Source organism: Scylla paramamosain, chromosome 2 (genome assembly GCF_035594125.1).
Source record: "Scylla paramamosain isolate STU-SP2022 chromosome 2, ASM3559412v1, whole genome shotgun sequence".
In the NCBI taxonomy this organism is placed as follows: Eukaryota; Metazoa; Arthropoda; class Malacostraca; order Decapoda; family Portunidae; genus Scylla; species Scylla paramamosain.
Window position 1 is genome coordinate 32,341,817 of NC_087152.1, and position 10,000 is coordinate 32,351,816.

The 10,000-nt window shown below is 44.8% G+C and overlaps 1 protein-coding gene and 1 long non-coding RNA gene across 23 annotated transcripts in view; both read right to left on the reverse strand.

Annotated features, from left to right (window-relative positions):
• LOC135113598 (partitioning defective 3 homolog) overlaps positions 1–10,000 on the reverse strand; it is a 95,884-nt gene that overhangs the window by 53,054 nt on the left and 32,830 nt on the right. For 18 of the 22 annotated variants that reach the window (XM_064028937.1, XM_064029058.1, XM_064029084.1 and 15 more), the window contains exon 1: positions 7,050–7,172. The exons of 1 other annotated variant lie outside the window; for it this stretch is intronic. The gene's annotated coding sequence lies outside the window, so the exon portion shown is untranslated. Of the gene's footprint in view, positions 1–6,989; positions 7,173–10,000 lie in introns of those variants that run through there. 3 more of the 22 variants (XM_064029091.1, XM_064028917.1, XM_064028926.1) reach the window with 3 other exon arrangements.
• On the reverse strand, positions 4,489–6,983 carry LOC135113662 (uncharacterized). Its single transcript, XR_010274929.1, has 2 exons — positions 4,755–6,983; positions 4,489–4,693 (listed from the first exon to the last, which is right to left on the reverse strand). It is a non-coding gene; the product is annotated as an uncharacterized LOC135113662 (long non-coding RNA).

Consider the following 10,000-nt stretch of genomic DNA (forward strand, 5'->3'; position numbering starts at 1 on the left):
ATAGCAAAGGACAAAGGGAGAGGAGAGGAAGGGAGAGGAGAAAGTGAAGTGGCCCAGCCATTAGGGAACATGTGCAAGACGGCGGTGAGTGGAGGGTGGAGGAAAAATGTGCAGAGAATGGAGGAAACCCGGAGAGAATAAATATCAAGACGAGAGGATGACAAGAAGAGGAAAAAAGGCATGACAATAGTGGTGGTGGTGGTGGTGGTGGTGGTGGTGGTGGTGGTGGTGGTGGAGAGAGCAGGTGGTGAAGACTATAATGACAATTTATAGAAGAAGAAGAAGAAGAAGAAGAAGAAGAAGAAGAAGAAGAAGAAGTAAAGAAAAAAAAGACGAGGAAAAGAGAAAAAAAAAACACTAAGAAAAAGAAGGAAAAGAAGAGAATGCAGCTGCAACACCACTACCATCACCACCAATAACAACAATAAGACCACCACCACCACCATCACCACCAACAAGAACAAGAACAAGAACAAGAACAACAACAACAACAACAACAACAGAAAAAAAGAAAAGTACGTATAACAATTACGAACATGAGAAAAAAGAAAAAAAATGATGACTAAGAGAAATTGTGATGAAAGCAGGAACTAAACCGAAGAAAATGACAGAGAGAGAGAGAGAGAGAGAGAGAGAGAGAGAGAGAGAGAGAGAGAGAGAGAGAGAGAGAGAGAGAGAGAGAGAGACGAGAGAGAGAGAGAGTACAAATAACAAACTACAAGAAAATAATTACATCAAACAAAAGGAATGAAACTAAGCAATTAAAGAGAGAAAGAGAAAGAAAAACTGTGAAAAGAAGAAGAAAAAAAGAAAGAAATGAAAAAAAACAAATGACACTTCAACATCAGGTTATCGCCCTCTTGCGCCCCCCCCCTCCTCCTCCTCCTCCAACCATCACTTCTTCAAGCCTTTCCCTCCACCACCATCAACAAATGACCACCACCACCATCACTACCACCACCTCCTGTTCCTCCTCCTCCTCTTCCACTCTTGAGAACCTCCCAGTCACCTCCATTTCCTCCTTCAGTCTCCCTACCTCCTCTACATCCTCTCTCAAGCCTCCTGCTCCTCCTCTTCCCCATCTCTATAAGCATCCTCCTCCTCCTCCTCCTCCTCCTCCTCCTAGAAGTCCTCCACCACTCCTTCACATCCACATCATGCCTACACTTGCACCATACAATTCCACATCACTAATACACAAAACATTTAAACCTCTTCATGAAAAAAAAATATTATAGCTGTGAATTATATAAGCCCTACTCTGAGCTTCATAAAATTTCATAAACTCTTCATAAAGTTTGTTAATATCTATTATCTCTATTTCTCACTCTGTATTAGATTTTTTTTTTTTCAATGTTGCATAGTACCTCTTAATTTTCTTCAATCCGCCTTCATCTGAACTAGAACACTTGGTAGGTGGGCCCTGTTGTATCATTCTCTCCGTCTTGGCAGTGTCGCGAATGGTTGAGCCAGTAGGTCAGTCATTCGTATTATCAACAGTAAACCTCCTCATTCTTCCCCATAAACTTTAAATGGATATGGAGACGCCTTCTGTACTATTACCTCCCTCACACCATTAAATCGAGCACAAGTACATGGAAACAACGTGTGGTGCTATTCACATGACCACTGTATATCCTCTTCCTCCTACGCTCTGGTGGGTGAGGAGGCAGCTGCATCTGTACTCTCCCACATAAATAGCAAGTGAAGTCTATATTAATACAATCGAACAGAGTAGCAAGTGGAAGTGCGTGGTTCAGCTGGTGTTCCTTATTACCACTGTTGCTCTTTGTGTGAGACTTTCCATCTTCTATATTTCTTACAAGGTGGAGGTAAGAGAGCGCAGGATTTAATTCGCTTGCTCTGCCCTCCTCTCCTTCCTCCTTGATGTCTCCGGGGAAGAGGTACAGAAGTGGAGGAAGGGGAGGATGGGAGGGGGGGAAGGGAAATTGGTGGAGGTCATAACCTTTACCACAAACGGAGGCTGCCGTGCTGAGGAAGAGGTGGAGGAGGAGGAGGAGGAGGAGGAGGAGGAGGAGGAGGAGGAGGAGGAGGAGGAGGAGGAGGAGGAGGAGGAGGAGGAGGGTTGAACTCTGCTACGTAACCAAAATAGTTTCCTTTCACCTGCTTTTTCTCCTCCACCGCTTCATCCCTTTCTAATGCTTTCTCTCTCTCTCTCTCTCTCTCTCTCTCTCTCTCTCTCTCTCTCTCTCTCTCTCTCTCTCTCTCTCTCTCTCTCTCTCTCTCTCTCTCTCTCTCCTGCTGCTGCTCCAAATCAAAACATTCCGCCTCCTCCCTCTTCCTCTTCCTCCTCCTCCTCCTCCTTCTGACCTCTGACACTGAACACTCTTTGCCTCTACTCATTCCCTCCCATCCCCCACTCTCCTACACACACACACACACACACACACACACACACACACACACACACACACACACACACACACACATATCCAGGTCAAATCCTTCTTTCAGCCTGTGGCCAAAAACATGTTATCTTTATGTGTACTTGGATGATAATAAGGGAAGGGAAGGGAGAGAAAAGAGAGAGGTGTGGGGAGGGAGGGAAGGGGAGGGAGGGAAGGGGCCAAAAAAGGGAAGGGAGCCATGGGAGGGAGAAAAGGAGGGAAGGAATGGGACGTGACCTTCGTGGATGAGATGGTGTCAAATAGAAAGAAGGAAAGGAAGGAAGAAATGAAGGAAGGAAAGAAAGAAGGACGAGGGAATAAGTAAAGTGTGAAAAAAGGAGCAATAGTAGCAAGAAGTGGAGGAGAAATGAAGTGTTTTGCTCTCTCTCTCTCTCTCTCTCTCTCTCTCTCTCTCTCTCTCTCTCTCTCTCTCTCTCTCTCTCTCTCTCTCTCTCTCTTTCTGTGTTATCGCATACCTCGTGTCTCAAGGTGAATTCCTAAGTTTTTTATTATGTAACGCCTGTACATCGCGGCCCCTCGCCCCCCACCGAGGAGGAGGAGGAGGAGGAGGAGGAGGAGGAGGAGGAGGAGGAGGAGGAGGAGGAGGAGGAGGAGGAAGAACATTGAGAAATAACAACAAATAAAACAAAAATAGAGAAAAAATGAAAAGAAACGTAAAATCAGTATAATAAAGAGGAAGGAAGAAAGGAAGTAAAAGGAACGGAAAAAAAAAACAGCTAAAACACACAAAATAATGACAAATAAAAAAAAAAATAGAGGAAAAAAAAAGTGAGAAAGAATAACATCAACAATAACATCATGTGGAAATAGAACGAACCTGAGTCACACACACACACACACACACACACACACACACACACACACACACACACACACACAAATAGCCGAAGCGTATTCCAACCCCTCACTTCAACACCTGCACGATACCTGCCGTCCCGCCACCTCCCCCCCTCCCCCCCACCACCACTACCAATACTATAGACCAAGCCCACTATTCCCCTCCTCCCCCCTCCCCTCTCCACCACCACCACCACCACCACCACCACCAATACAATAACAAGAACAGGGGCCTCGGCAATTTCACACACACACACACACACAGACACACACACACACACACACACACACACACACACACACACACACACAATGGCCGTCTTATAAGTGCTAGGTACAGTGTTCTCTTAACTATCCTTCCTTTCATTCACTCATTCATGTGTTTGCTTGCGTTTCTCTTCTTCTTCCACCTTCTCTTTCTTCATCTCCTTCTTCTTCCTATTCCTCTTTCTCTTCTCTCGCCCTCATTCCACTGTATCTTATCAGGGAGTGGCATGAGTAATGATAACAATTATATTATGTCTCGCTTTAGTGGTACGTCAAACAGTTGTGTGTGTGTGTGTGTGTGTGTGTGTGTGTGTGTGTGTGTGTGTGTGTGTGTGTGTGTGTGTGTGTGTGTGTGTGTGTGTGATTACAGATGTAGGTGAAACAATGACCCAGACAGCAGCTTCCATCCAGGTGACGGGTCCCGTACACACCACACACACACACACACACACACACACACACACACACACACACACACACACACACACACACACACACACCGGTGACAGAGTACTTATGCATGGTTAATCATTCTTTTCCTGCCACACACACACACACACACACACACACACACACACACACACACACACACACAAAGAACGCGGTCAATCACACTGCCACACGATCTGCACCCACACCCAAACATCCAAACACCAACACAGTCACCATTAAAGCACAATACACCACCACCATCACCACTACACCGCCACCACCACCACTACTGTCACGCCCACCCACTCCACACTGAGACCCGTCCTTCACCTCACCCCCGCGGCCATATATGAGAGTATAATAGTGTGAAATAGTACAGTAGTTATGACAGTTTGGTGGCGCAATGGTGATTTAATAATGAGGATGATGAGAGGTAAACGGTAATCTTATCTCTGCACAATCTCTATCTCTTTCTCATTATCATACTTCTGTGCACCTTTTTTCTATTTTTTTTTTTTTAGTGTCATACTCGTGGCACACTCTCATCCTTGACCACTCTGTATCACGTCATCTAACATTCTCACGGGAACATTACAAATTTTTTCCCTAATTATTTATATTCTTGGCCACGTGAGCAAAACTCCCACCATTATTACCACACTTCTGACCACCACCACCACCACCACCACCACTATTCACCCTACCGCATTTCTATAGCTTAACTAAATCTAACCTAAACTAACCAAACAACCAGACGTAACGTAACCTAACCAAGCAATCTAACTAAACCTAACCTAAACTAACCAAACAACCAGACGTAACGTAACCTAACCAAGCAATCTAACTAAACTAAGCTAACCAAACAAGCTAACGTAACCAAAAAAAGCTAACTTAACCAAACAATTTAACCTAAACTGACCAGGCAACCAAACCTAATGTAACCTAACCAGACAACCTAAGCTAACGTAACCCTACTTAACTTAACCTAACCTAACCAAAAAATCTAAGGTAACCTAAACAAACAACCCAATCTAACCTAACTTAACCTAACCCAACCATGCTAACTACCCAGGTGACCCAACGCGTAAAAGGGGTTAGTTTTTTTTTTTTTTTTTTTTTCATTTCCTTCCAGTCTCTCGTTCCACTCATGGTCATTTCACGCCTGGCTTTCCTTCATGGTCGCCGAACCGTTCCCTCAGCCATGGTCATATGTATACTTTTCTCCATTACTGTCTAGTGCATGTCTTTTCTTTTTCTTTTCTTTCTTTTCTTTTTTTTTTTTTTTTTTTTTTTTTTGGGTGGGGACGGAGAAGGGAAAGGGATTTGTAGTTTCATGCATTATAATAAACGTGGTTATAAACATCCAGAAGTCTCAGCTGCGCCTCACTGTTGGGACTGTTTCTCTAACCTTAGCTTCATTTTATCTACTAACAGGAAATAGTACATGAAAATGGGTGTTGGCCGAAACTGCAAATTTACATATATATTTCTCCCCTTTAATCACTTTCCCCTACTAGTTATCTCATCTTCATCTTCAAGCGGTTATAATACATAAATTCGTGAGTAACTTTAATTTTCTAGTTATTTTCTTTCTTTTTCTTTTTCTTTTTTTTTTTTTTACTTCTAATCAAGGTCAGTCATCTATCTAGCCATGCACACTCTTCGAAATAATTACATATATAACTGAACGCAATATACTTATAGTAAATTCTTTTTTTTCTTTTTTTTTTTCATGTCATCATTTTGAATTCAAGTCTTCGCTCTCTTCCCATTTCGTTCAAGGTTAATTCTCTATACAAGTCATGCATACTCCTTTCCTTATCCGATTATAATGTTTAATGGATCCATGATTTTTTTTTCTTTCCTGATTGCTGTCTTACATTAGTCTTTCTTTATCTCTTTCACTCACTACACCACACAAACCTTACCTACCATGCTACCCACCTACATCACAAACTAAGTGCCTTTACGTGCAATGAAACCATGAATAACTTTACAGATTACTAAATTTGGCATGTCCATTTCCTTGTTCGTTTTCACTGACTTAAACTGCTAAACTGAAGAATCAATAAATAACCTTTCAGACTACTAAATAAGATACGTCTATTTTCTCGTTCCTTTTCACTGGTTTAAACTGCTCACCTCAAGATTCCATCAATAACTTCTCAGACTGCTAAATCAGATACGTCTATTTTCCTGTTCGTTTTCATTGACTTGCACTGCTAACCTAACCAAAGCTAAACTAAGTTAACCTAACCCAACCTTAGCGCATGCCAACATCAAGGGCACGGCTGCAAGTTTCCTAGAGTGGTGGAAGACCCGCCTGGCCGCCCCTCTCGTCCCGGTCACTACCCTTCATGAGAATAACACTGCTGAGTCACTAATTATTCACCAACTGCTCACGCCGCACCATTACAAGAAGAGTGGACTATAATTTCTCTCGCCCGTAAACCTGCTACTACTCTGCTCATGGCTGGTGTGACTATTTACTTCCACACTTTATGTTACGGTGACGCGCCTACTCTCTCTCTCTCTCTCTCTCTCTCTCTCTCTCCTCTCTCTCTCTCTCTCTCTCTCTCTCTCTCTCTCTCACACACATTTTTTTTTCTTCTGGCCAATAATAACACGAGTCACTTCACCTTCGTCATGGTCACTTGTTGGTGTGAACTATTTGACAGCTCCAACGCCGCCACACACACACACACACATACACACACACATACAGCATCACGTCGCATCTCAGCTTTCCACACAGTCATTCACTCACCGTGCACACAACGCATTACACAAGACTAAATAAAGCCTCATTTAAATCACCACTTATTGTGTTTCTTATCACCACCAGCACAGCCTGCAAAACAATCGTGCTGCCCACCACTTCCATTCTCCATTATTATTATCATCATCCACCTACATCCTTCCCCCCTACACGCCACCTCCACCATCGCCACCACCTCCACCTCAAACAATCAGGTGAGGACTTCACTCCACCGTCACCACCACAAGTACATTCCAGTAAGTTACGTAATGCTTCCAGTCTGGCCTCACGCCGGGGCTGCTGAGGTCACGGTGTCCACGCCTGACCTGTTGATTTTATGGGGGAATTCCGAAAGGAGTGGAGGGAGGGGAGCGAGAGACGACCCGCGCGCACACCCGGTCGACACAACACTTCAACGCACACTGAACTGACAGCTGCTGCAAGACTACCACCACCACCACCACCACCACTACCATTCCCGCCCCGTCCCTCCCACCCACCGTTTCCTCCCTCCCTCCCTTCTTCTCTCTCTTCGAAAACATCTTTGCTTCATTGTTTAGTACGTGCCATTCACACCGTAGCTCATAAATGACAGCTTTCTACTCCTCCGTCGCCTCGCCCCGTTACTTGAATTAACTTCACTACTTCTGTCACCAAGGGAGCTACGTAGTCACCATCACCACCACAGCCAGCAGCATGATTCACACCTCCCTTCATACGGTTAGCGCACTTATTGACGCGGGCATCCTAATTACTACCCACACCTACAGTCGTACCATGCCGCCACCACCACCACCACCACCCATCATTCCCTGACCCCACGTGCAACAGCTGCATCACTATACCCACTTATATCTATCTTTAGAATCTGTCTGTCTGTCTGTCCGTCCGTTTGGTTGTCTGTCTGTCTGGTTGTCTGTCTGTCTGGCTGTCTGTCTGCCTGCATGTCTGCCTGCCACGAAATAAGGCCAAACTAATGGTAATTATGTTCTTAAAACTAAATAAAGCAAGTTGCTACGCGTATCTTTGCTGCAAAACACACCAAAACAACATAACAAGCACCACAGAGCCACGTTCTGCAGCTGTTCCCCCTTGAAACATTAACGCGCCGAGGTGAGAGAAAACTGCCTCTTACCACCCCAGACTCATCCATTTCCAGGCGGGGCAACAAAAGACAAGCGGGTGGGTGTTCGAGGAGCGAGAAATACGTTGCTAATAGCGTGAATAACTTGCACTAAATTACTAGCATACTGCGTTTAGTGTCACGCTTCAGCTGAAATGATGCGCACACACACACACACACACACACACACACACACCCTCTCCATTTACTTTTTTTTTTTGGTTCAATTACTCCCTTCTCTTCTCTCCCTGTCCCTGTCTCCCTCACATCCCTCTCTCTCTTTATCTCTCTTCAGTCTCTCCCCCTTGCAAAAAAGTCGATAGTGTGATAAATTGTACTTCTCAAAATTATTACCGTGGTGTCAAGAGCCTCCTGTGTGTGTGTGTGTGTGTGTGTGTGTGTGTGTGTGTGTGTGTGTGTGTGTGTGTGTGTGTGTGTGTGTGTGTGTGTGTGTGTGTGTGTGTGTGTGTGTGTGTGTGTGTGTGTGTGTGTAGCGCCGCCCTCCCTGCTGCATCCTCTCCTCTCCCCTCCTCTCTCTCTCTCTCTCTCTCTCTCTCTCTCTCTCTCTCTCTCTCTGCGGAGTGTGAAGGCGCGTGTTGGTCTATTGACTGTCTGATTGTAGTTTATCGCAGGGGGGCGTGGAGGGAGCAGCAGGGGTGAAATTAGTGGCCTGGGGAATTAAGAGAGAGAGAGAGAGAGAGAGAGAGAGAGAGAGAGAGAGAGAGAGAGAGAGAGAGAGAGAGAGAGAGAGAGAGAGAGAGAGTTACGTACTTTAATTACAGAAATGACTAAACTTTGTAACTGAACATGTGGAGGAGGAGGAGGAGGAGGAGGAGGATGAGGAGGAAGAGGAGGAGGAGGAGGAAGATAGTGTGAGATGAAAGAAGGGATAGAAAGAAGGAAGGAAGGAAGGAAGGAAGGAAGGAAGGAAGGAAGGAAGGAAGGACGGAAAGAAAGAAAGAGAAATGAAGGAAGGAAGGAAGGAGAGATATGAAGGTATGAAGTAAAGAAAAGAACGGGAAGAAAAAAAATAAAAAAAGGTGAAAGAAAGGATGAATGGAATGAAAGAACGGACGAAGCAAAGGAAGAACGAACAAACGACGGACGGAATGAAAGAATGAATGAATAAATAAATAAATGAAGGAAGGGCAGGACAGGGCAAGGGCAAGGAAGCATGAAATCACAAAAGACAGGAAAAAATGGAGGGCATTATAAGGAAATTATACAAGGATAATAAGATTAAAACCGAGGAATAAAAGAAAGAAAACGAAGAAGAGGGGGATGAGGACATTGAAATCCCTCTCAAAAAACAGGACCTTCCCCTCAATCCCCTCACAGCAAGGGATGAGTGGGGCATGTGAGGGAATGAGAGGGGAGAGGGAGAAGGCAGAGGGGAGAGGGGAGTGTGACGGAACGCTATTAGTTGGTGTAGACAAGCATCATCACCCCGGGAGATGGAGGGGAGAGAGAGGGAGGGCGAGGGGGAGAGAGGAAGAGGGATGATGAGAGGAGAGGGAAGGGAGGGAGAAAGGGAGAGGCAAAGGTCCGAAACAGCTGTCATTCTGTTGCTGATCGATAAACGTGAGAAATTCTGTTAGAGAGAGAGAGAGAGAGAGAGAGAGAGAGAGAGAGAGAGAGAGAGAGAGAGAGAGAGAGAGAGAGAGAGAGAGAGAGAGAGATCGTGGTGTGCCTTCACATCAACACCTTCAGTTAAAACACCTTTTAAACCTGCCCAGTCACACCTTTGTCTTTCCTGAATGATTTACGTCTGCTCCTCCTCCTCCTCCTCCTCCTCCTCCTCCTCCTCCTCCTCCTCAAGCACCCTCTTGTGTTCAACCTTGTCCTCATCTTTCTTTATCTCTTCCCCGTCAGTTAATCAGTCAGTCAGTCAATCTATCCTGGTGTTTCTTCCCCAAATATCATCTCATTTCCTTCTCTAACATCCCAACCCTTTCCCAGTAGTACATGCTTCTTCTCCTTATCTTTCTGCCACACATCTATCAATCTGTCCATCTATTATTGCTTATGTTTCTTACTACAACAATCTTCTATCTCCTCCTCCGCCGCTTCTTCTTTTCTAATCATCCCAGATCTTTATCCATCCTTGTCCTCTTCTCCTTTATCTTTGTTTTTTTCTTTTTCTCCACGCACTCT